Below are 25,199 nucleotides of genomic sequence, written 5' to 3'. Positions count from 1 at the left end.
AGAACTTAATTTTATTTGTCCTCACTTAACTATATTTTCAAAAATTTTAAATTTAACATGACCTTTGGTATTAGAGGTTAACTTTGGATAACTATATTTATGTTTATAAATATATAGTAAATTTAAGTAAAAAAAAGATTCAATAATAAAAGTTAATTCTAGAGACTAAGATATTTGGTAAAAGAGAATAAGACTATATTTTTCTATTTTTAATAAAGGAATTTGTATTTTTGAAGTATTAAAAATCTTAAAAGAATCATGTAGAAAGAAAAGAATTAAACTTTATGTAATTTTTAAGTTAATATAAATTTGTTAAGTGAAGAAATGTAAAAAGTTTCTAACTTTAAGAAGAGGATAGTAAAATTCAAAATCATCAAAGGCTATCGAGATATAGTAATCCTCACATACATAAAAAAAAAAAAAAGAAGAAGAAAGAAAAGAAAAAGGGGATTAACAGTAATCCTGAAAAGTGGAAAAAAAGAGAGATGTGGGGAGAAGCTTGAGGAGATGCCTAATTAAAAATTAACTTCACTTGAATGAACTTAACGAAAAAGACTTGGACACATTTTCTAAAATTTTTATTTGAGTATTAGCTTAATGATTAGTAAAGTTTTATGAAGTTCTTTATCATATGAATTTTCTAAGTGACTTTATTATGATAAATTGCAATTTTTCTTGAAAGAAATAGAGGATTAGAAATCTTAGACTTAATTACTGAATATCCTAACACCGTTTGTATTAACTGGAGTTGTTTCGAATTTTTCTTAAGTCATACTATTATATTTAGAGAACTTAAATATGGAAGAATAGAAGTTAAATTCGTTACTATAAGTCATATTTTTATGTAATAGAGGAGTTACTTGAGGACAAGTAATATGTAAGTTTGGGGGATTTTGATACAACAAAAATATATGCATTTTTAAATCGATATTTTATACTTATTTATAGTGATATTGCACCTTAAAGCAAGGTATTTTGATGTTTTCTTGTAGGTTGTTGATTTTTAGCACTTAAAGCAAAAAGGAAGCAAATAGAATGGAATTTGGAGTCAAAATGACGTTTTTGAAGGAGTACTCAACGCTGGCGCCGCCAAGGGCAGCGCCAAAGGCGCAGACCAACAGAAGAGCTGATATTTTTACTCAGCGCTGATAGTGTCAGAACTAGCGCCGACGGCGCCAAAAGCGCCGACGGCGCCAAAGGCAGTTCAACCCCCATTTCTAGAAATTTCACTGTATTTGGATGATTTTTGAAGAGATTTTAGAGGCACCTCTTGGAGAACCGACCTTGGCCTTTATATGGGGTTGAAATTCATCAGAAAAGGGGCTCCTTTTCGCTCCAAGACATTCCTCCACGCTTCATTTTTGCCATTCTTCATAATCCATCTTCATTCCACCACCATATTGGAGTTAATTAGTGATTTTTCTTTTATAGTTTAGAGTTTGTGTGGTGAGATTTAGTGTGAAACTTTCTGTAAGAGTGTTGGAGAAGGAGAAAAGTGAGAGATATCTTCTTCCTGCATTTCTAAGGAAAGACTACAAGGGATTTGCTTTGAGAAAGAGTTTCAGATAAGTATTTTTTTGTTTATTAGTATTGTATAAACTTTCTTTTACATATGAAATTTATGTTTTGTTGTGTCTTTCTCATGAAGTCTGAGTAGTTCACTCTATCTTTCTCTCTACTCTAAGATATGGTGAAATGAAGAGATAATATGATGTGTCATTATTAAAATATAAAATAAATTGTGATGATTTTTTAACTCCAAACTTAATTTACATTTCGATTTGGCCAATTGAATTGTTAAAATATGTTGTCAAACATATGATGTGGGAAATGGAGTATGAGTTCTACAACAGAGTGAGGATCACATTTGATTTCATGGAGGAGAAATTCGTTCATAAAATTAAGTGCAAATAAATAGGGAAATATTCTCTGTTGAATGTAGAATTAGAGAATCTTTAGGGTGACAGACTAAAATCCCCAATTCAGTTTTAGTGTTTAAAAACTAAAGCGAGAGTTAGCCTTCAGATGAAAGGAAGTGAGAGCTTCGGAGTGGGAGCCAGTATCCTCCTAGCCTAGCCACAGATTTAGGGACTAAACCTAGAATTAGCCAATGATTTTCTATGCATTGTATCAGGGTAGAGAATTATAATTGCTCCTAGTTGGCATAATACAAATTATAAACAATTATCTCATCTCATTTTACCAGAACCTCATTGTAGTGGGAATGATGCTTTTTCACATAAGAAATCTTCATTACATAAACATACTTAGTAGATTAGTATTTACTTTTTAAACTTTGCATTTCTATTTTGCTAATAGTTAAGTACTTTAGTTTTGATAACATCTCAACATTCAAAATCAATGACAGTGATTTCGTTTGATTTTCTGCAAATTTCCTAGAAAGACTTATATTTACCAATTTATACCTTCCCTGTAGGATCGATATTTGAGGCTTAATCAAAAAGTTCTTTATTACTTGATAATGATACGTATACTTATGTGATACGTATACTTATACGTATACTTATGTAGAATCCCATTATTAATTTGCCTATAATTATATATATTTTACATATCTTTCTTTCCATATAAGGATCAAATTTTTGACGCTGTAGTGGTGTCAACTTCATAAATCCTTACATATAAAAATCGGGATCAAGATCCGGGATGGTATTGTCTCAGTCAACTGTAGTAGAATCACATGAGATTGTTTGGATGAGAATGTAGTCCATATGGTTGAGTGCAAATAAATAGGAAAATAATCTTTAATGGGTGTAGAATTAGAGGACTTTAGATTGACAGGCTAAAGCCCCTAATTTCGTCTATTATTTTAGGTTTTGATGCGAGATGTTAGCCTACAGGTGGAGGGATAAGAGGGAACTTTAGAGTGAGAGCTAGTACCTTCCCTGCCTAACCTGTCTTCAAATCTATTCAAACTTTGGATTAATCAGTGTTCTTTACAGCATCTCTAGTAAGGTTAAATAATATAATTGCTTCTATTTGTCATAATCTCTCTCACTAGTTTTACTTTTACACATTTCACTAATTTCATTGCATGAGAAAGCGTACTTTTAATATATTTAACCCCACTTTCTGATTTCACTAAGTATTTTAGTTTAGGAGTAGAAGTATTGTTATAGTGATAATTATAGGATGTAATCAAAATCAAACCTTTATGGACCTTCCAAGCTAGGACGTGTTATTCTAAACTAGAACTTTTCTTGAAAGCCGCCGTGGTTAACCTCGATCTCCGTGGGATCAATATTCGGGGCTTAATAAAAAAGTCCTATATTACTTGTATCAATATCAATACTTGTGTCAACTGTGGTAGAATCATATGAGATTGTATGGATGACAATGTAGTCCATGTGGTTGAGTGCAAAAAAATAGGAAAATAATCTTTAATGGGTGTAGAATTACAGGATCTTAAAGTGACAGGCTAAAGCCTCCCAATTTGGTCTATTATTTTAGGTTTTGATGCGAGATGTTAGCCTACGGGTGGAGGGATAAGAGGGAACTCTAGAGTGAGAGCTAGTATCTTCCCTGCCTAGCCTATCTTCAAAACTATTCAAACTTTAGATTAACTAATGTTCTTTATAGCATCTCTAGTAAGGTTAAAGTTTATAATTGCTCCTATTTTTCACAATCATTCTCATTATTGTTTTACTTTCACACAAGTCACTAATTTCATTGCATGAGGAAGAGTACTTTTAGTATATTAAACCCCACTTTCTGATTTTCACTATGCATTTTAGTTTAGGAGTAGAAGTATTGTTATAGTGATAATTGTAGGGTATAATCAAAATCAAACCTTTATTGACCTTCCAAGCTAGGATGTGTTATTCTAAACTAGAACTTTTTCTGAAAGCCACCGTGATTAATCTCGATCTCCATGGGATCGTTATTCGGGGCTTAATCAAAAAATCCTATATTACTTGATAATGATACGTATACTTGCAAAAAACCCCTACAAATATAATTGAAATCTTACTTTACTTGTGATCAAGTTTGGGATGAAGTTTTTGGTGTCATTATCGAGGATTAAAATCTTTAAGTAGTGGTGTCAACTTCATAAATCTTTACCTATAAAAACATATTGGGATCAGTTGACTCCATCTCTAGTCTTCTAGGATAGTAAAAAAGAAAGTCCTATGGCTAGATCCTAAGTATTAAGAGGAAGGAAATACCTCACTAAAATTTATGTCAACAAATGGACCCCCAATAGGTGTTGTGTGTTAACTAAACACACCATGTGTATTGGCATTGACTAAAAAGAGTAACAGAACCAACACAATTTTTCCAAGCTAACACACTTAGAAGAAAATGTAGAAATAGTGAAGAAGGTTTCCGTTGGGGAGTATCAGGTGAACCTTCAATCAAGACCATAGATTCTAGAACTCTCGCTGAAAATTAGTGGGTGGACCATCTAATCGACAAATTCCAAAAGTGGATTTGAAATTCATGTCGTAATTTTGTGTTTGTTAACCCTTACGAGGGCTATTTAAAAATTTACAGAGACAACCATCAGGGAAATATATGGTCGCGGTGAAGATTTGATTCGTTTTGTTTTATTGTTTATTTTTTATTTAATTTAGTTGGAATTTTAGTTTCAGTTTTGACTTCGAGGAAATTTTGGGAATCATGCAAAAGAGATCGGATCAAGATAGAAAGCACAGGGACGCACATCAAACTTGATAAACCAATCAAGGAAAAGTGTATTGCACTGAAAGAAAGCACGGGGACTCAAATCCAATTCAAGAGGTAGTGAATGTGCAAGTCACATTAGGAAGGAAAGAAGAGGGACTTACATCTAACCTAAGAGGTGCGAGCGGTGCCGAGATGAGAACAAAATGCCTTACTCCATTTAAGGTGGTCTTATACTTATCTCAAAGAGATGAGAATAGAATGTCTTACTTCTTTTAAGGTGGTCTTATACCTTTCTCGAAGAGATGAGAATAGGAGGCCTTACTCCATTTAAGAGGTCTTATACATATCATGGAAAGGTGAGAATTAGAGTTTGGGTACTGATCCCAAGATGGGAATTTAAATTTGGGTACCAACTTCGGAAGGGCGAGAATTAGAAGCCTTACTCCGTTTAAGGTGGTCTCACATCGATCTCAACGAGGTGAGAATAAGATGCCTTACTTCATTTAAGGTGGTCACATACCTATCTTGAAAATGTGGGAATCATAATTTGGGTACTGACCCCGAGATGAAAATTGAGATTCGAGTACCAATTCCCAAATGATAATCAAGAGTTGGGTACTGGCCTCAAAAATAGTGAGAAATTGAATTTAGGTACTGATCTCGAGATGGGAACTAAAATTTGATTACCAATCACAGAATGAGAATTGAAATTTGAGAACTGACCTCAAAAAAGGAGGGAATTAGAATTTTTGTATGATTCTGAGATAGGAATTGAAATTTGAATTCCAATCTTGGAATGTGAATCAGAATTTTAGTACCGACGTCAGAAAAGGAGGGAATCAGAATTTGGGTATTGTCCCGAGATGGGAATTGGAATTTGAGTGCCAATCGCGAATTGGTATTTGGGTACCAACCTTGAAAAGGAGGGAATTAGAATTTGGGTTCTGATCCCAAGATGGGAATTAAAATTTGAGTACCAATCTTGGAATGAGAATCAAAATTTGAGTATCAACCTCGAAACAAGAGTTTCGCTGAGAAGGAAGGGTCCAAGGACATGTTTTCTAAATTAGAAAAGATTTTGGCGATTCAGTGAAATTTATGAAATTTTGTATGAAATTGGATTGGAGAAGACCTAGATTTGTAGAGATTGTGGAAAGTTTGTGAGATTTCATGAGAGTTTGAAATTTAAGAGATTTTCTTTTCTTTTGTTTCTTTTTAAGTTTTCATATTTTTGTCGTTTTCATATTTTTGTTTCATTTCTTGTTTGTTTTTTGTTTATTTTATTTTTCATTGATCTTTTGAATTTTTTTTTTGTTATTTGTCATTATATTTGTAGTATTATTTGTTCATTAATCTTTAAATCGAGACAATCTTAATTCAAGGGTAGTCATAGTCAATTGCACAGAAATTGATGGTAAAATGCGACATGGTCATTTCCATTTAACTGCTGAAAGAAGTACATCATGTGATTATATATATATACGAATACACCAAAATGATCTCTAACATCAATCCCTTGAAAATCATACTCAAACACTATAACTTCAGGTGGATATCATTTTGAATCTTCGTATCATTTCTCATAATTTTTACCATTTCTTTTTCATCAATGTCTGCCCAGTAAACTATATAGGTAATAACATCACATTCTAAGCCATCATTTAAAATAGAATTTTATATAGGTGTGCATCAGAGGTATGCTATCTCTATGTAGATTACAACTCAAGAGGCTGTAGGCTTTCTAGGTCTGGATCTGACAAGTACTTGAATGACCTCTTCTCTTCACTCATTCTTTAGAAAGTGATCTAGATCCTCTGATCAGGGACTATCAGAATGCAGTGCTTGGCCACATCCGCACCATTTCCATTCAACACCAAGATTGAACCTACCAGTAGAGGTATTTCTACTAGCCCTCGTAATTCATCTGGGAGGTCCGTCCAAAATATTTTGTTGCACTGGTTAATGAATGATGATATGGGTGGATTTAGTGTGTTATTTGCAAATATTTTTCAATGTATTTTTCAATGTTACAAAATACACACTGCAGATACAATAGCAAATATGCAAATTAATCACAACAAAATATCTTTAGTTAAAATAGTTTTATCTTTTATAAATCTTTAAATTACCAAATTCCCTTTAAAAATAATGTCCTATAAAAATAATGCAACTATATGTATCACTCAAGTAATAAAGGGCTCTAATGGAGTCCTAGATATTGATCCCAAAGGGAAGTTGGAAATGCCTATAAATAAGTTCTTAAGATTAAAATGTAAAGTACAATTTTTAAACTAAAAAAAAAATAAAGTGTGAAATTTGAATATTAAGTAATAGAGTGAATATTAATTAAAATGCAATTGAAAAATAGAGTTAACCAAACTAAATGCTAAACTTTTGAAAAGTAAATTTATGAAAATTAAACTAAGTTTTTGTAATGGAAAGTTCAAATTTAAGAAAGCATCCTTCCCTTTTACAATGAGTATATGGATTGTGAAGAAATTAAAATCATTTAAAAATATATATATAAACTTTTTTGTGCTAAGTAGAAACAATCCTATTCTTTACCCTCTTCCGAGTGCATAAGGAACATTGAATAATCTAGAGTTTGGTACCTAATTTTGTGGTTAGGCTGGGAGGATAAAGGCTACCGCTCCAGAGGTACCACTAATCCCTCATACGAGGGCTAACGATCTAGCATTAATTTCTAATCAACTGATCTAATCAACTGAACCAAATTTCTGAACCAAATTTGGGATTTTAATCTATCATCTTAAAATCTCCAATTCTGCATCCAACAAAGTATATTTCCCTATCTATTTGCACTCAAACCCATGGATGAAATACTCTTCGATGAAATCAAATGTGATTCTCCCCATGTTGTAGAAATCATAGCCCTTTCAAAACATATATTTCTCAATAAATTTTAACATTTCAATTGGCCAGATTGAAAAATAAATGAAGATCAGAGTTCAAATTATCACAAATTATTGACATTTAAAACTTTATAAAACAAAATCAATTCTTCACAAAACTATATCTCAAAGAAGGGAGAAGGATAAAGAAGACTCCTCATAATTCATGAGAAGGATACGACAAAACACGAATTTCATATATCAAAATAAGTTTTGAAAAACAAAAGAAATAAAAGACACAACTTATATCACAATCCTTCCCAAGCAAATACCTAGAACTTCTCTTCAAGTTTTTCTCTCTTTACATGCACTCTCAATCCTCTCTTAGAAGTGTAATGAAGAAAAAATCTCTCACCTTCTCTCTCCTCTTACAATCCTTGAAGAAAAAATCCAAGCCCTTGACTCTCTCTCTCTCTCTCTCTCTCTCTCTCTTCTTGCCGCCACTTCATGCCACACGAACCCCCCTTCAAGCCCTAGACTTCCCTCTCTTTTATCAAAGGCTACCTCCCTCCAAAAAGAATTCAAAATTCCCTCCAAAATTCCGAAGACATATCCATTAAATTACTCTAAGGGGTGTTTTGAATTCAAAAGATCCATTGATCCAAGAGACATATCCCTTCATAAAAGAACCTTTCAAAGTGCTTGGATGCATTAAATTACTCTAAGGGGTGTTTAGAACAATTGTCCCTTTGAAAACTCACGTAAAATTTGTCTTAAACCATCTTAATCCACAAAAAGTCATCTTTGGCGCATATGACGCCAAATCTAGCGCATCATGCGCTAACTCTCCATCAAATGGGGCATATGGTCCCAATCTGGTGCATCATGCACCAGTTTGCTGAAGACCACGTTGTTTTGGGTTTTGAAGCATCTGGCGCCAATTTAACACATCTGACACCAATCTGGCACATATGGAGCCAATCCTGAGCATCATGCGTGAATCTGACACATCTTGCGCCATAATTCAAAAATTGGTTGTTTTGACTCCAATGTTCATCATTTTTGCTACTTTTGCTCCAAATGCCTAAAATTGATATACCTGTAATAAAAACATAAAAATATCCTTATTTAAATTGCAATATCACAAAAAATAAGCATAAAATATATAATTAAAGCTACATATTATTTTGGTGTATGAAATGGCACAGTGTAAAAGGGCCTCACGAATTCATGGCGATCTATGTGAGGTGGGATACAATCACCCTCTTTATATATGTTGATGATGTAACTATTGAGCACACAATCAGAAGGCAACACCTACCAAGCCACCATTCATTTGATCATTCTCTTTTTAAGTCTCGACATCTGATCGACCTCATCATTATGAAGTATTCATGGTGGGTTTCCTTCATTGTCTTTCAAAAAATTGTAGCAGCAACCACATTATATTATTATCCTTCCTTTTCCCCTCATCCACTTTTGAGGCTCTAAATATGCCTTCCTCCTCTAACCGCAAGAACAACTTAAGTCCTTGAGGTGGAATACACATCCACGATCTGTTCTTGCTCATACTAGGAGAACACATTCATATGTAACTCCAAGCCTTCTAAGATATTGATGTATCTGCCCTGTATCCTCTGGAAATACTCAAAATATTGTTTCTGGATTTTCTAAATTTTTTCCAACTCATGCTCTGAAATAATCTGTAGCTATCGGGGTTTAGTGACAAACTGTAATATGCACGACTCAACATCGATGGGTTGCTCCCTCAATGGAGGAACAGTTTGCGTCGTGATGGCTGTTGCACCCGATCTCACCAAGGCAGTTGTACTATTTGTAACAACCTTCCTTATTATGCTCCATTGCTAGTTTGGTTAGCATCTTGTGGATTTGGCGATTACAATTTTGCCTCAAAGTCGAGGTGAGAGTTGCTCTTCTACTATTCTAAATGTCTGCAGGCACTGCATTGATGAGCTCACCTCTTGTAGTCATTACCATGGACTTCATTTTGCTACTCTTAGTGTTCCGGATGTTACTTGCCTCTATCTCATTAGTTCTCTCAAACTTCCTCTTCCTTGTGGAAAATTTTTGCCCTTGTTTTTAAATCTCACCACTATCTTTCTGACACCATGCTCTTTTTGGCCTACAATAGTCAAGGCCTTCTCTTCATATTCTAGCCTGGCTTCTAAAAAGTTCAATTTGAACTTGATCATAGCTCCTTCTTCATTTTTCTTCTTATCCAATGCAAGACTGACGCCCTCTTTAAAGGTAAGGATCGACCTCCCATTTGACATCATCCTGTGTGAACAAGGAAGAAATCAGGGTGCCAAACCTAGAAGGACAACAACAATAAGAATTTACTTATTAATGAATTTTTATTATTTATAAGTTAGATTTATTATTCAAGAAATAGAAAGGAAAACATATTTTCTCATCATAAGCCCGAATTTTATTATCTAGAAATTATATTTTCTTTTAGAAATTTTTTTATTAACTTTGGGTTTGGACCCAGTTGCATATAATTACTACGCTGGTGCTTCTGGCAATGCCACATTATTTCTAAAGCTTGTTCTTCAAAACATCATGTCGTGCAATACTTCTTCAAGTATCTTCCATTAATGAGAAGCATAGGTCATTCTCTCTGACAATCCACAAGTTGATAAGAACCTCCAAAGTAGACTTTCTTGACCACGAATGGTCCTTCCAAAGTCAGTTTGAATTTACCTCCTATCTTGTGATGTGTAGGAATAGACCTTCTAAGAACAAGCACTAAATCACTAACCATGAAAGTTCTTGGGCGGACCAGTTTGTCATGGGCCTAGATCATCTTGGCTTGATATAGCTTCAAATTTTGTTGCAATGATAGTAGCTTTCCTTCCAAGCTTTCCAACTCATCCAGTCATAATTTGGCATTTTCTTTGATAGTGATTTGTTGGTTACGACAACTCAGAGAGTCAGAAGTTGAACTTCTAAAGGAAGTACAACCTCAAACCCGTACACAAGAGCGTAAGGTGTAGATTGCGTAGGAGTTCTAAACGTCATTTTGTAGGCTCATAAGGCTTCTAATAATTTTTCGTGCCAATTCCTTTTTTTTTTCATCCAAAGTTTTCTTTAAGAATTGGAGGAGAGTTTTATTAAAAGCCTTGACCAAGCCGTTTTCTCTTGGGTAGTAAATTTTCGAGTAGTACCAATCTATCTCGTGTCTTCTGACAAAGTTGTTGATCTTTGTACTCTTTAACGTGAACCCATTATTTGAAATGATTCTATGTAGTTCCCCAAAACGGTACATGTTGTGCCTTCACCTGTCTGAGCAGTACTGCCTCTGTCCATTTTGAAAAGTAATCGGTAGCTGCGAGGATGAATTGATGTCCTTTGGAAGAAGAGCGTTCAATTAGGCCCACAATATTTGTGCCCCAACACTCAAATGGCCGAAGCAATAGTCTGATGCAGCACATTTGGAGGTTGGTGTAGAACCACCCCGTGCACTTGTCACTGGTGACAACTCATGGTGATTTCATGCAACCGGTCATCATTGCAGGCTAGTAGTTACCTAGCCTCTTAATTTTCTTTTGAGCGCCATAAAGTCCTGCGTGCACCTCCTTGACAATATTCTATGCTTCAGACCCATTTACACACCTTAACCACATCTGGTCAAATGACCTTCGATATAAAACATAATTTATCAAGGCATAGGACATACCACATTTCTTGATCTGATGAATGACTGACTTGTCATCCGACAGCTTTTCTGCTTTCAAATATTCTATTAACGGCTGACGCCAATCTTCTACAATCATTATAACTGCTATCAATGCTCAGTCATTACCCAATCTGTGCAATATCTACATCGATCTAGAATAGGACCTGACATCCTCAGACTATTATTTCAATAAAATCCTCCCACGAACATGCATATTATTTTGCGAGTTGAACCAAAGTGTTAGCAAGGGCATTCTCTCTTATGGCAATCTTGTATAGTGTCACATTAGGAGTCTGCTCCAATAGCTTCATATTATACTAAAAATACTGCTCAAGTTTGAGTTTTAGAATCCTATACTGCCCGGCAACCTGCTATATAATCAATTGCTAGTCACCGTAGATACTGATATCAGTTATTCACATTGAAATGGCTAACTCCAGCCTAGTTATGATGGCTTCATAATCTGCTTCATTATTTGTACACGGCTCTGTTAGATGATAGGAGTATCTCAACATTCCTCCATCTAGCGTAATGAAGATTAGTTTAATCCTTGCTTTTCCAAATACTATCATTTACAAATCTTTTCCTTCTATGCTGAAGAAGCTCTATCAAAGTACATCTCCCAGTGTTGAACACTAAGATCTTCTAAATTCATTATCTACTTGTCGACAATTCATCATTGAGTGGAGAATTTGTCGGTAATGGGTGCACTGAGAGGAAATTAGCTAAAACTTGTCCTTTGATGACCCGAAGAGAAACAAAAGTTATATCGAACTAGAATAATATCATTGACTACCTAGCTAACCTACCAGAAAGCGTCAGTCGGGTCATCAAGTATTGCAGAGGATTAAACTTCAAAATCAAGTTGACCTTGTGAGAAAGCATGTAATTCCTGAGCTTTTGAGTGGTGAAGATCAATGCTAAACAATGCTTTTCAATAGGAGGACACTTTACTTTCATTAGAATTAGACGACGACTCAAGTAGTAGAGAGCGTTTTCTTTACCCTTATTATTAACCTAAGCTAGAAAATCTCTGAAAGAATCATCTAAAGCCGCAGTATAAAGTATGAACGGTCTACCTGAGGCGAGTACTAAGTGGTGATACATCACATCGTGTCTTTATCTTTTCTCAAATATCAGGCTATTCTATTGTGTTGTAGAGGCTTTCCTTCCTCACAGTAGTTGATTTACCTAACAATTATGTTGTTTCTACTTCCGGACTAGCTGTTGTCTTAACTTCCATTTTATGTGGCCCCTTTGATGATCCCTCTATGCTTAGAATGGGAAGGAAGGGCCGGAGATCCCATAACAGGTTGGCACGATCTCAACAACAAGCTTCCATTCCTGTTCATATCTCTACACCTATTAAGGTTTCGACCCAAGTGAAATATCAAATTACCTTGACAAAAAATCCTATCTATGTTTTCTCTAGTTGCGAGGATTACATCCTCAATAGACTTGCTAGAAAGCGCCCTCCTTAGCATGGCTGAGACTATCTTAAGTCTATTTTCCAAAATGACCACGCCACCATAGGTCTTTTGACGAGGAAGATCATGGGGAAAATCTTGTTCTTGAAGGGAAAGCGTCTATTTTTCAAGGAGAATTTCCTCACCAGGATATCTAAAACATCTGAGCATGTTATGGAACTACTCTTTTACTACCTTCACTCATGAGTTTCATGTGGTAGTAAATAGGAGTTTTCCCCCAGGTTCAATACGAGGGTGGGATACTTGCCATCCTGTGCAGACCCTCAAGGCTACTTCAAATTCTAAAGAACCTCTGGATGTAGGACTCAAGGAGGATGTACCAGAGCATGGTTTTGTTCCCATCATTAGTGCTACTATAGCGGCTCTCACTACAACATATATTATAGCATCTACGTCCACACCTCCTGGCGTAACCTCTTTTGTTAAAAAGAATAAAAAGAAAAATATGTTGTTTTATTAGTATTTTTCTTCAAGTAAAGATAAAATGAATATTTATTTTGATGCTGATGAGAGGTACGGGGCACACCCCTACAATACTCTCTTTACTTATTTCAAAATAAATAAATAAGGGAGGGTTACCACCTGATTTCATTCAAGAGGTAGTGAGCCTGTAAGACTCCCGCCACTGTACCTCTTATGGCCCCAACTCTAACTCTAAAGACTATGGTTTCAATCCTAGGGCAAGTCATGCTTCCAGTTTATCATGTCTTGGAGCCACTTGGAATAATATTGGGGTAGAGCCTAGGATAAGTCCTGACAATGACATATCTGGTGATCCTTTTGATTTTTCCAATCATCTCCTGAATGAGAATGACCTACTCGATGAAGAGTTTTATGAATTTGAAACGACAACTCAACATGTCATGACTGTGACCACTCGAGGTGAAAGATCAAACAACTCCACTCCTAATCTTAATGAGTTTGAGCATCATGAGCCCTCAGAGGCTCAAGATGTCTCTCTAATTGATCAAGGAGACCACACTAAGAATGAGTCTATCACTCTCTTATAGAGCCAGATAGCTCTCTTGACAGCTTAGATGGCAGCTCTCTAGGCTGACACCTCCGATGAAGGTAGAGACATGTTTGGGTATCCTTTCATATCACCTGAGACTATTAGGCATGTCCAAGCCACCTATTTTGATGTTGTCCTACCTCAGTGGACACCTTCTGAATTAAACCTGTAATCCTTGAGGGACCTCAAAGATAAAGGCTATCTTAGCATCTTAGCAAGGGGAGGCTGTGGTGCAGTTAGACTGACCTTACCCCAAGACTTATGAATACATATAGTGTCCTTCACGGTCCCTCCTCATTTCACCCAATTTGATGGGGTTGAAAATCCCCAACAACACATTGCCTAATTTAGAGTGCTATGTTGCAACATTGAAATCAATGACGCCTTGCTTATTTGCTTGTTTGTGATTAGTTTAGCTGGATTCACTTTTGAATTGTATGAAGCTTTACCAAATAGTACCTTCATAACATTTTTCAAATTTAAGGATACATTGGTTAAACACTTCATTGGAGCTCACCACTGGGACATTTTTTAGTGATCTAATGTTATCCTAGCAAAAGGCCAATGAGTCCTTGATAGACTTTTTTATCCATTGACAAAGCTTGAGTTTGAAGTGCGAGCCTCTCTTTCTAGAGCAACAAGTTGTTGTACTCCTCATGCGAAAAGTCAAGGGTCCTATAATTGTCTTAATGAAGATAACTCTAATGAGGACCTTTTAGGTTCTGGACAAGGAAGTGGCAACTTTAAATGACACAGCAGGGACTCTAATCATTAAGGCTGACGATAAAGCCAAGAGAAAGAAGCCTCTGGTGTGGTTGCTTTGAGAAGGATGGATGAGAATCTAGTTTTGAAGATAGTTGAGAGTAAGCCGAAGAAGCCTGTCTTGTCTACCAAGCTAGTTTGCCCGTATATGTTAATTTCAAAATTTTGATCAAAAGAAGACTAAGGTATTCTCTTTAAGAAGGATTGCCTTCAAAAAAATTTTACAAAAATAAATTTAACAAAAAATGAAGCTTACCCCACCAAGAAAGCCAGATGAAGCGAAGAGATTCAAAGAAGAAATTCTTTTTCATTACCATAAGCATTTAGGCCACACGTTGGAGGATGGTTACATGCTTAAAACAAGCTTGAAGCCTACTTCAAATCTGGGGAGATTGAGATTCTAGAGCCATACCTAGAGAAGTTGATCCCGACTGTTTATATGCAACAGTATCACAATGTCTCTGATTATAGTTTCACTTATATTCCTTACTTTGCAACAGAGTCAAAACATGATCCTGAAGAAAATAAGAACTTAACTTTTCAATTTATATATATATTGGGATACTACGCAAGTATATATATCATCATCAAGTAATATAGGACTTTTTTATTAAGACCTGAATATCCAACTCATAAGGAAATTATGCAATATGCTCTATTGAACAACAAATTTTTATTTGAAAAAGACAATTACTTAAACTAGAGATGTATTCGCAGTAATTAAAATTCAAATCTTTTGGTATTTTTGATATGTTGACAAAATAGTAACAATTTAAAAATATAACTTGAGTTTATGTAAAATAAAAGCACTGAATTTCAAAATATCTTTCTCCTTATCATGAATCAGTAATAAGCATAGAAATTCTATTGTGGAAGTATGCAAATTGTGTTGTGTCAGGCAGTAGCAATTATAATCTTTACCCTTACTAGAGATGTTATAAAGAACATTGGCTAATTTAAAGTTTGAATAGTTTTGAAGACCGGCTAGGCAAAGAAGATACTTGCTCTCATTGTAGAGTTCCCTCGATTCCCTCCACCTGGGGGCTAACATCTAGTATCTGAACTTAAAACAATAAAATAAGTTGGGGGCTTTAACCTGTCACTTTAAAGTCCGCTAACTCTACACCCTTCAATGATTATTTCCCTATTTATTTGCACTAAATCATACGAATTACATTCTCATTCATACAACCTCATGTGATTCTTTCTAATTGTTGACTGAGATAATATAATCCCGGTTCTTACATGTTCTCAAAATAAATTTTAACATCTGGATAGGCCAAATCAAGAAGTAAATGAAGTACATGGAATTGAATCATCACAACTTCTTCCAACATTAAAGATTAATAATCTCCACAACTTCCATCCAACACTTTAATTACTTATCATTTTAAGAAGAAAGATAAAAAAATCTACTCAGAATCCATGGAGAAAACAAAACCACACTTTAGTTTAAAAGTAGAACTCATTGTCAAACCAACAAGAAGTCTCAATTAAAACCAAAAGTAGTTTAAAAACAAAAGATAAAAGCTTATCTCAAATCCTCCACCAAACTCTTGAAGTTCCTTTGAATCTCTTTTCTTTTACAACACACTTAACTCTCAAAATAAAACTAAAAACAAAAAGGATAAAGTAAATTTTTGTGATGCCTGAAAATCTCTCCCTTTTGAAGCATGTTTCAGGACTTCAAGCACCCATTTCAAATGTCTCAACTTCCTTCTTTTATAAATTTCCCAAGAGGTGTCTTGGAAACTCTTCAAAATGTGTCCAAATTCGATGTATTCTCTAAGGGATGCCTCCTTTTGCAAGTCTTATAATAATATTTTTGTTCCTAGTGGTCATAACCACCCTCTTTAGCCAATAGGTGTCTTAAATACCTCTTCAAAATTCACTCGAATGAAGAAATTCGCAAAATAACTGCCTTTTGCGCTTAAGCGCTGGGCCTATAGCCCTTAGGCACGACCTTCTCTGTTTAACCGGCACTTAAGCGTCGGATCTAGCACTTAGGCGCCAAAATACTTTAGCACAATTTTCACCTCTTTGCTCCAAATTTGATACTTTTTCAGTCCTTTTAGCATTTTTCACCATTTTACTTGTACCTAAAAGAAAAACACACTAATACCTTCCATTAAAGTGAAATATCTCATAAATAGGTATAAAAATGCGTTTAAAAATACTATATATTTTAGGTGTATCAAAATCCCTCAAACTTAAAATGTTACTTGTCCTCAAGTGACACTTCAATCTTTAAAAACTAAATAAGTATGATATGTATATGAGTTTCTTTAGGAGTTACTAAAATTTAGTTTTAGAAATTTAGCAGTCCAATTTAGAAAAAATAATTAGTAAATGAGACCAACTTAAAGTTTTAAAAAATTTTAATGTTAAGAAATATGAAAATATGAGTTCCTATCTAATTCAAAAATATTGTAAATTTTCCAATTTTAGAATTTAATTCTTTTATTATCTCTACTTAAAAATTTTTATTTTAAATAATTTTACTTATAATATTATATTTTTATGGAACCAATTTTTTATTAGGCACTAATCCTCAAGCTTCTCCTCCCTTATTCTTTTCTTTTTTTCTTTTTATTTTTCTTTTCTTTTTATTTTTTTTATTTTCTTTTTCTTATTTTTCAGGCAAGGATTACTATATCTCGATAGGTCTTTAATAATTTTGAATTTCACTTCTCCTTTCCTAAAGCAAAGTCCTGATATAGATCTTTCACTTATAACTATAATAATAGTTTTGAAATTTATTTTAATAAAATAAATTTTAGAATTAAAATTAAAAGTCTAAATTTTATAAATTTTTCAAAAATACAAATTTTCTTACTAAAGATAGTTACTTCTATTAAACATTTTCTACATTAAAAACTTTTAACTTAAAGTTTTTCTTCATTACTAAAAATTTTAACTAGATTTTCTTACTCATTTCTAAAATCAAATTTTACTTCCCTAATATAACTCATATACATGATTATTTTTTTTAATCAAATTCACTTGTAGCACATTTGAGAACAAAAAAAATTGAAGTTTTGAAAATTTTTTTATCCTTCCCAAACTTAAATTTTTAACAGATTAAATTATCTAGCATCAGATATATATAAGCATGAATGAAAATTGAAATAACATGCTTACAAGAATTTTTATATTCTAATTACACAAGTATAAAACTAAAAACAGTAGTAAAATTATTTTTTTATCAATTTTTGATTATTTTCATTTTAATTTAACATGTAGAGATTCAATAGACTTCTAAGTAGTGGGTACAAACATAAAAACAAACTAACACACTAACTTTGATATCATAATCTCAACATAAAAACAAACACACTAACAAGATAAAAGAAAATTACAGGGTAGCACTTTTCTAAGTTTAAAATTTAAAACTAAAGTTATTAAGATTTTCAACTTTCCAAAAGAGATAGAATTAAATTCAATCCTTAACTAATTACCACAATACTAAACACACAACAATAGTTACTGCCTTAGAATTTAAAACAAAATACTAACAAAACACAACATCACAATACAATTATACAAAATAAAAGTCTCATACATCACAAAATCTAAACAAGTATACAAATGCAAATGTAGCAAGTCCAAAACATAAAAATACATCACATCACATGTCTCAAGTTCAAACACAAAAATAAACAACACATCACAAATCTCAAGTCCAAAGCACATAGTCTAACACATATTACAGACATAAAAATAATTCAGTCCTCCTCATCATCTTCAGAATCACCGCTATTCCAGACATTTGTAGACTCATAATCAGGGTATCTAAGGTACGGAGGAAATTCCACTCCTTGGTTACCCCTAATGAGGCTCTTCGAAGATGAGTTTCCAGACATTTGTAGACTCATAATCAGGGTATCTAAGGTACGGAGGAAATTCCACTCCTTGGTTACCCCTAATGAGGCTCTTCGAAGATGAGTGAAATTCTCTTCATAATCACTTTTCCTTCTATTATACCCATCAATATGTTCTACAAAACGCTCTGAATTCTGAACTTTATCGGTGGTTTAATTAATATTGTCCATCATCCTCTGTAATAATTGATCTTGGGTTTCAGTAGACTCACCTTTAGAAGTAGAAGCACGTGAGGTAGATGGTCTCGATGTAGAAGCAGCAGACGTTTCCATTCCATAACTCCTTGAAAATCCTCCTATCTAGCCAAAAAATAGAATGTCAGAATAAGTCTTCACATTCACCTTTGTAATACGCTTTAGAGGCAACAGTACTTCCTCCCAACTATCATATTTCACTCCAAATTGCTCACATAAGGAAAAGATCAAGGAAGCAAATCCCAGACCTGCAGTAGTAGCGGCAGTGACAGAACTGATGATAGTTTGATATATCAAAGCTCCAATGTTGATGAGTTTTCCTTCCTATATAAAATAATTTAACATCACTCTCTCTCTGGTAACTTCACTGAGATGATTTGTTCGTAGCAGACGAGCAGAAATAAAATAGTGCCATGCCTTCGAAGGTGCACTTAACTTTGACGTGAAAAAATTGACTCTCCTCTCTTTAGTGATTTTTTAGAGTCCTCTTTCGATAGTAAAATAAGAAATAATCTCTTCTAGCTCCATCTTAGTTGGACTATAATTTGCATAAAAACATAAAGTATCTGGTGGCAAATGGTAGAACAAATTGATTACCTTCAGTGAAAAAGGTACCAACTTTCCTCGAACCATGACTCTATCATCTTCAGCTTCAGAGAAGTTTGCATAGAACTCCCTAACAATAGAAATAACTGCAAAAGTAGAAAAACAACAGAATCATTCCCACTATCGGTGAACGATCAAATCTTCTATAGATCCACCTGGATTCTTAAAACAACGCTCCTGGATAAGCTTTCGTGATTGCAACGCATCACTGTACCTATCCTGAGCCTTCAAACTCACAAATTTGCTCAAATCAAAGGGGCTATTTCCTTTACTCCTCTTCATTCTTGGTGCCTCTCTACAATTTTATAAAATTCTAAAAATAAATTCAAAAATCAAGTCTAAACTACTAAACTAAACTTCTAAAAGCATAAAATACACTTCCTTTGTAAATTCCATAGATTTTCCCTCATTTTTCACCATGAATAGTGAATTTTCGAATTCTTCCAAATTTACTCAAAATACATGGAGAAAATCCAAAATTTTACATAGAAGTAAAGCTCTTACCTTAAGAAATCCAAATCTAGCAAATTTTTCTTAATTCCACCAAGCAATTTGCACTTAATAGTGTGCCCTAGCTCTTCAAAATCATGATTTCGAGAGGTTGAAGGTGACGGGAGGGTGAAAAATGGCAATTTTTGGGTTAATTTTTCACTTTTAACCGTTCGCGAACCGATTTTCATGAATCAGCGCTTAAGCGCGGATAAGTGGCGCTTAAGCTCCTACCACTCGAGTTACCTCACGCTTAAGCGCGAGAATGTGGCGTTTAGGTGCAAGTGCATGATTTTTTAGTATTTTAAATTTAAGTAAAATGCACTATTTACCTAAGTATACCACCCCTAAATGGTCTTATAACACTTGAATGACTATTTTCATCTCCTTTAACTCTCCACTCTCTCAAAGTTCTCTATATAACTCAATTCAATTCAAGGCTAAAAATAACACTAATTTTTACACAAACAAATGTATATTCATTCATAAACTATTACAAATACATGTAACACTTAATTTTCACTCCAAATAGTCTCGGATGAGAAAATTTTCTAAGCATGAACACTTAACAAACATTCAAAATTGAACACATAAAAGCATAAACACTAAAAACAACACTTAAATACTAACACATAAACACAACGACTCCTAACAAACAAACTCTAACATTGAACTTAATTCCATTCTTCATTTGATAGGACAAACTCTGGTCTTTCATTAATCTCTCCTAGGGCAATCGAAATATAAAGTTGATAAAATGGACGGTGGTGACGAGCTCTGATACTATCTTCTTCAATCCATTTCTGCTAAAGAAACATGTCCTTATCCGCTTCCTCTATATAACTAGTATGACTTAATTATATTTTAAATTGCCATCCAATATGCTCAAGATGCGCATGAATCTCAATTTCCTTGGTCTCAAGTAAAGTCATGGTTTTCTCAAGTTTATAGATCTTTTCTGATATTCCTTTGATACTAATAGCTAAGAAACTGTTATACATCTCTTGTGCACTTTGAATAATGAATCTATTCCTCATGATCTCTTCCTTCTTCTTCATATCCATCTCCCATGAAGACATCTTTCCCATGAAGACATCTTATCAAAAATGAAGACATCTTATCAAAATCTCTCTTTTATAGACTTTAGGGCTGAAAATGATCTGGGTTGAAATTCCTTTACATCCTTCCTTCTTCTATTTATATGCCTAAATCCTTCTAATAACTTCTAGGCACATATTTGAATTGCCTTGGCACATTTTTACAAACCAATTGGCGGTTAAGCCTTTTAGAATCTTAGTTTCACACATGGTTTTTAATTGTCGGCTTAAGCACTGAATATTGGCGCTTAAGCGGCAGTGCACATTTTTGCACTAATCAACTAAACATCCAAATTCTCATTCTAACATGTCTAAGTTATTAAATAAAGTCTTAAAATCAATACTAATACATAATAGTCTCAAAAATACTACCTCAATTTTCTTAATCACACACAAACAACAATCAAAGTAAAAACATACTGATAATTATGGGTTGTCTCCCACAAAACACTTGATTTTACGTCATCAGCATGGCATAACCAATGCTTATTCTGGTTGACCCAACATCATTACTTCATTAAATTTATGCTGATCTCCTACAAAATAAGGTTTCAGTCTATGACCATTCACTTTAAGAACTTTATCAGCATTAGGATCTTTAATATCCACGCTCCATAAGGATAAACTTTTATCACAAAAAATGGGCCCATCCACATGGACTTAGGTTTGTCTGGAAAGAATCTTAACCTTGCATTATATAGTAAAACTTGTTGCCCTGGCTGAAAATTTTTAGTAAGAATCCTCTGATCATGCCGCGTCTTCATCTTTTCTTTGTAAATCTTAGCACTTTCATAAGATTCATTTCTTATCTCATCAAGCTCATTTAATTACAATAATCTTTTCTCATTAGCATCTTTCAAATTATAATTGAACTCTTTAATCGCCCAATATGCTTTATGCTCATGTTCAATTGGTAAGTGACAAGCTTTCCCAAATATTAGCCTATATGGCGACATTCTTATAGGAGTTCTATATGCAGTCTTATAAGCCCACAAAGCATAGTCAAGTTTGACTGACCAATCCATTTTTATTGGATTCACAGATTTTTCTATAATTCTTTTAATTTCTTGATTAGATAATTCAGCCAAACCACTTGTTTGAGGATGATAAGAAGTAACAATTCTATGATTTATATGATATTTCTTTAATAACTTCTCCATTATGGCATTTCTAAAATGACTTCCCCCATCAGTTATGATAACTCTAGGCATCCAATAACTCTCGGTATCCCAAATCTATAAAATATGTTTGTTTTCAAAAATTTTGCAGCACTTTGAGCATCACATCGAGGTAAAACAACAACTTTTATCCATTTAGATACATAGTCCACTGCTAACATTATATATAAATTTCAAAAAGATGGTATAATTTGTCTCATGAAATCTAATTCCCAAACATCAAATATTTCAACTTCTAGTATATAATTGAGGGGCATCTCATTTCTTCTAGAAATATTTCCTACTCATTGACATTTATCACAAGTTTTGATACATTCTTTAAGATCTCTAAAAATCGTAGACCATAGAATGTAGATTGTAAAATTTTGTAAGTTATTTTATCAACACCAAAATGTCCCCAAAAATTAGAATTATGACATTTTTAGATAATTTCATAAGTTTCTTCTAATGGTACACATCCTTGAATAATCAGATCTTTTCCTTGTTTATATAAAAATAGGTCATCCCAAGGAAAAGTCTTAGCTTTAGAAATAAATTTCCTCTTATGTTAGTATCTCATTCCATAGGGTATAATATCACTAACAAGAAAGTTTAAGATGTCGGCATACCACGGAATATGCCACTCATTAATATTGAACAATTTTTCATCTGAAAAATGTTCATTAATTTCTTTTTCAAAATAGAGTGATTTTTTAATTCAATCCTGGACAAATGATCAGCAATTTGATTTTCAATCCCCTTTCTATCTACTATTTTAAATTCAAATTCTTGCAAAAGAAGAATCCACTTTATAAGTCTAGGTTTTTAGCATCCTTCTTTTTCATTAAGTACTTAATAGCAGAATGATCTGTATGCACTACACAATGAGTTCCAATTAAATATGATCAAAATTTATCAAAGGCATATACTATTGCTAATAACACTTTTTCAGTTGTTGTATAGTTAATTTGAGTTTCATTAAGAGTTTTACTAGCATAGTAAATTACTTTAAAAATTTTTCATATTTTTGTCTTAAAATAACTCCGATAACATAATCACTAGCATCACACATCAATTCAAAAGGTTTTCCCCAATCTGGTGAAACTATAATTGGTGCAGTGACTAATTTTTCTTTTAATAACTTAAAAGCTTTTAGGCATTCCTCATCAAAATTTCATCTTTCTCCAGTAAATGGCATAAAGGCTTAGCAATCTTTGAAAAGTCTTTAATATATCATCTGTAGAATCCAACATGTCCTAAAAAACTCCTAATTTCCCTTACATTCATTGGATAAGGAAAATTAGCGATCACTTGAATTTTATCAAGATCTACTTTCGTACCATTTTTTTATATTTGATGTCCTAATACAATTCCTCCTGCTACCATAAATTGGCATTTTTCCCAATTAAGGACTAAATTTGTTTCTTCACAGTGCTTAAGAACTTTTGATAATTGTTTTAACATGAGTCAAATGAAGTTCCAAACATTGAAAAATCATCCATAAAAACTTCAATCCCTTTTTCAATTAAATCACAAAAAATTTTCATCATACATCTTTGAAATGTATCAAGGGCATTACATAAACCAAAGTCTTCTAAAAGACTTCTAAAAGAAAAAGTACCATAAGGACTGGTAATTGTTGTTTTCTCTTGATCCTCAGGGGTTATTTGTATTTGGTGATAATCAGTATATCCATCCAGAAAATAAAAGTATTTATGCTCAGCTAGTCTATCCAGCATTTGATCTAGTAAGGGTAATAGAAAATGATCTTTTCTAGTAGTAGATTTAATTTTCTATAATCAATGCATATTCACCACCCTGACACTTATCTAGTAGGTATTAACTCATTATGTTCATTCACAGTCACAGTTACTCCTTCTTTCTTAGGAACGCAGTGAATTGGACTAACCCATGAACTATCTAAAATAGGGTAGATAATTCCAGCATCTAACCGCTTTAAAATTTCTTTCTTAACAACTTCTTTCATAACAAGATTCAATCTCCTTTGAGGATCAGTATTGGGCTTGCAGTTATCTTTCATGAATTCTATGCATACAAATTGAAAGACGGATTCCTTTAATATCAGCTATTGTCCATTCAAAGGCTTTCTTAAAATTTTTCAAAATTTTCATCAATCAATATTGTCCATTAAATTTGAGGAAATGATAATTAGTAAAGTAGAGGAATCTCCTAAAAAGGCTTATTTTAAATTATCAGGAAGTAACTTCAACTCAAGTTCTGGAGGTTTTTCAATTAATGGACAAAATGATTTATCTTTGTCTATCATATCCAGAATTTCAAAACTTTCTCGAACATAGTTTGAATCTTCCTTAAAAAGATCTTCACATTGATCTAATTCCTCTTCTTACTCATGTTCCAAATCTTGTTCTTCAGATTTTTCTTCATAATTAATTTTGAAATGACGTTCACTCAGATATCTTATAACATCCATTCTATAACATTTATCATCTTTACCTTTTGCAGGATACTTCATTGATCTTGAAATGTTAAAAGTCATAGTTTGATCATTGACGCACATTGTTAATTTCACGTTCTGCACATCTAACATTGCTCTTCCTGTGGCTAGGAAAGGTCTCCCTAAAATGATAGGTATTGACCAGAGGAAAATATGTTGAGATTTTCATACCTATTTTATACTATTTTTTATGATATTGCACTTTAAAGAAAGGTACTTTTGATGTTTTGTTGCAGCAATGATGAATTAGGGTCATTGGAGCAAAAAGATGAGGAATGATGAAATAGGGTCATTGGAGCAAAAAGATGAAAAAAAAAACGAATTTGGAGCGAAAATGACCAAAATGTGAAGAATTGAACTAGAGCGCCGACGGCGCCATTGAAGGCGCCATCGACCCCGCCGACGGTGAGATTTTCCTGAGACTCCAGAATTAATTCATTAAGAAGGTCCGCCGATGGTGCCCTCGAGGCAGCCAACGGCAAGCTCGGTGATTATGTCCAATCAGGCTGTGGATAAGGACAAATTTTGAAGGGATGCTTAGTGCTTAGGCAATCAACAAATGGACATAATTAATATTCAAAGTCAGTTGGGAGAGATTGGAGCAAAAATGCTTATAATGATGAATTTTAGCAGAGGAGAGTTCAACATAATATCGATTTTGAGAATGCTATGGTGAGACATTTTAGGGGTGAACCCAATGTGGAATTTCCTCCTTGCCCCAGTTTTACTCCCTATGCTCCTATTTGGGAAGAAGATGAGGAAGAAGAAGAAGAAGAAAATGATGATGAGGAGGAAGGAGATGAAATAGAGATAAGTTTATTTATTGTTGTAGTTTGTT

Source organism: Phalaenopsis equestris, unplaced genomic scaffold (genome assembly GCF_001263595.1).
Source record: "Phalaenopsis equestris unplaced genomic scaffold, ASM126359v1 Scaffold001325, whole genome shotgun sequence".
Taxonomy (NCBI): Eukaryota; Viridiplantae; Streptophyta; class Magnoliopsida; order Asparagales; family Orchidaceae; genus Phalaenopsis; species Phalaenopsis equestris.
The sequence above is the reverse complement of the archived record's forward strand: the minus strand, read 5'-3'. Positions refer to the sequence as shown.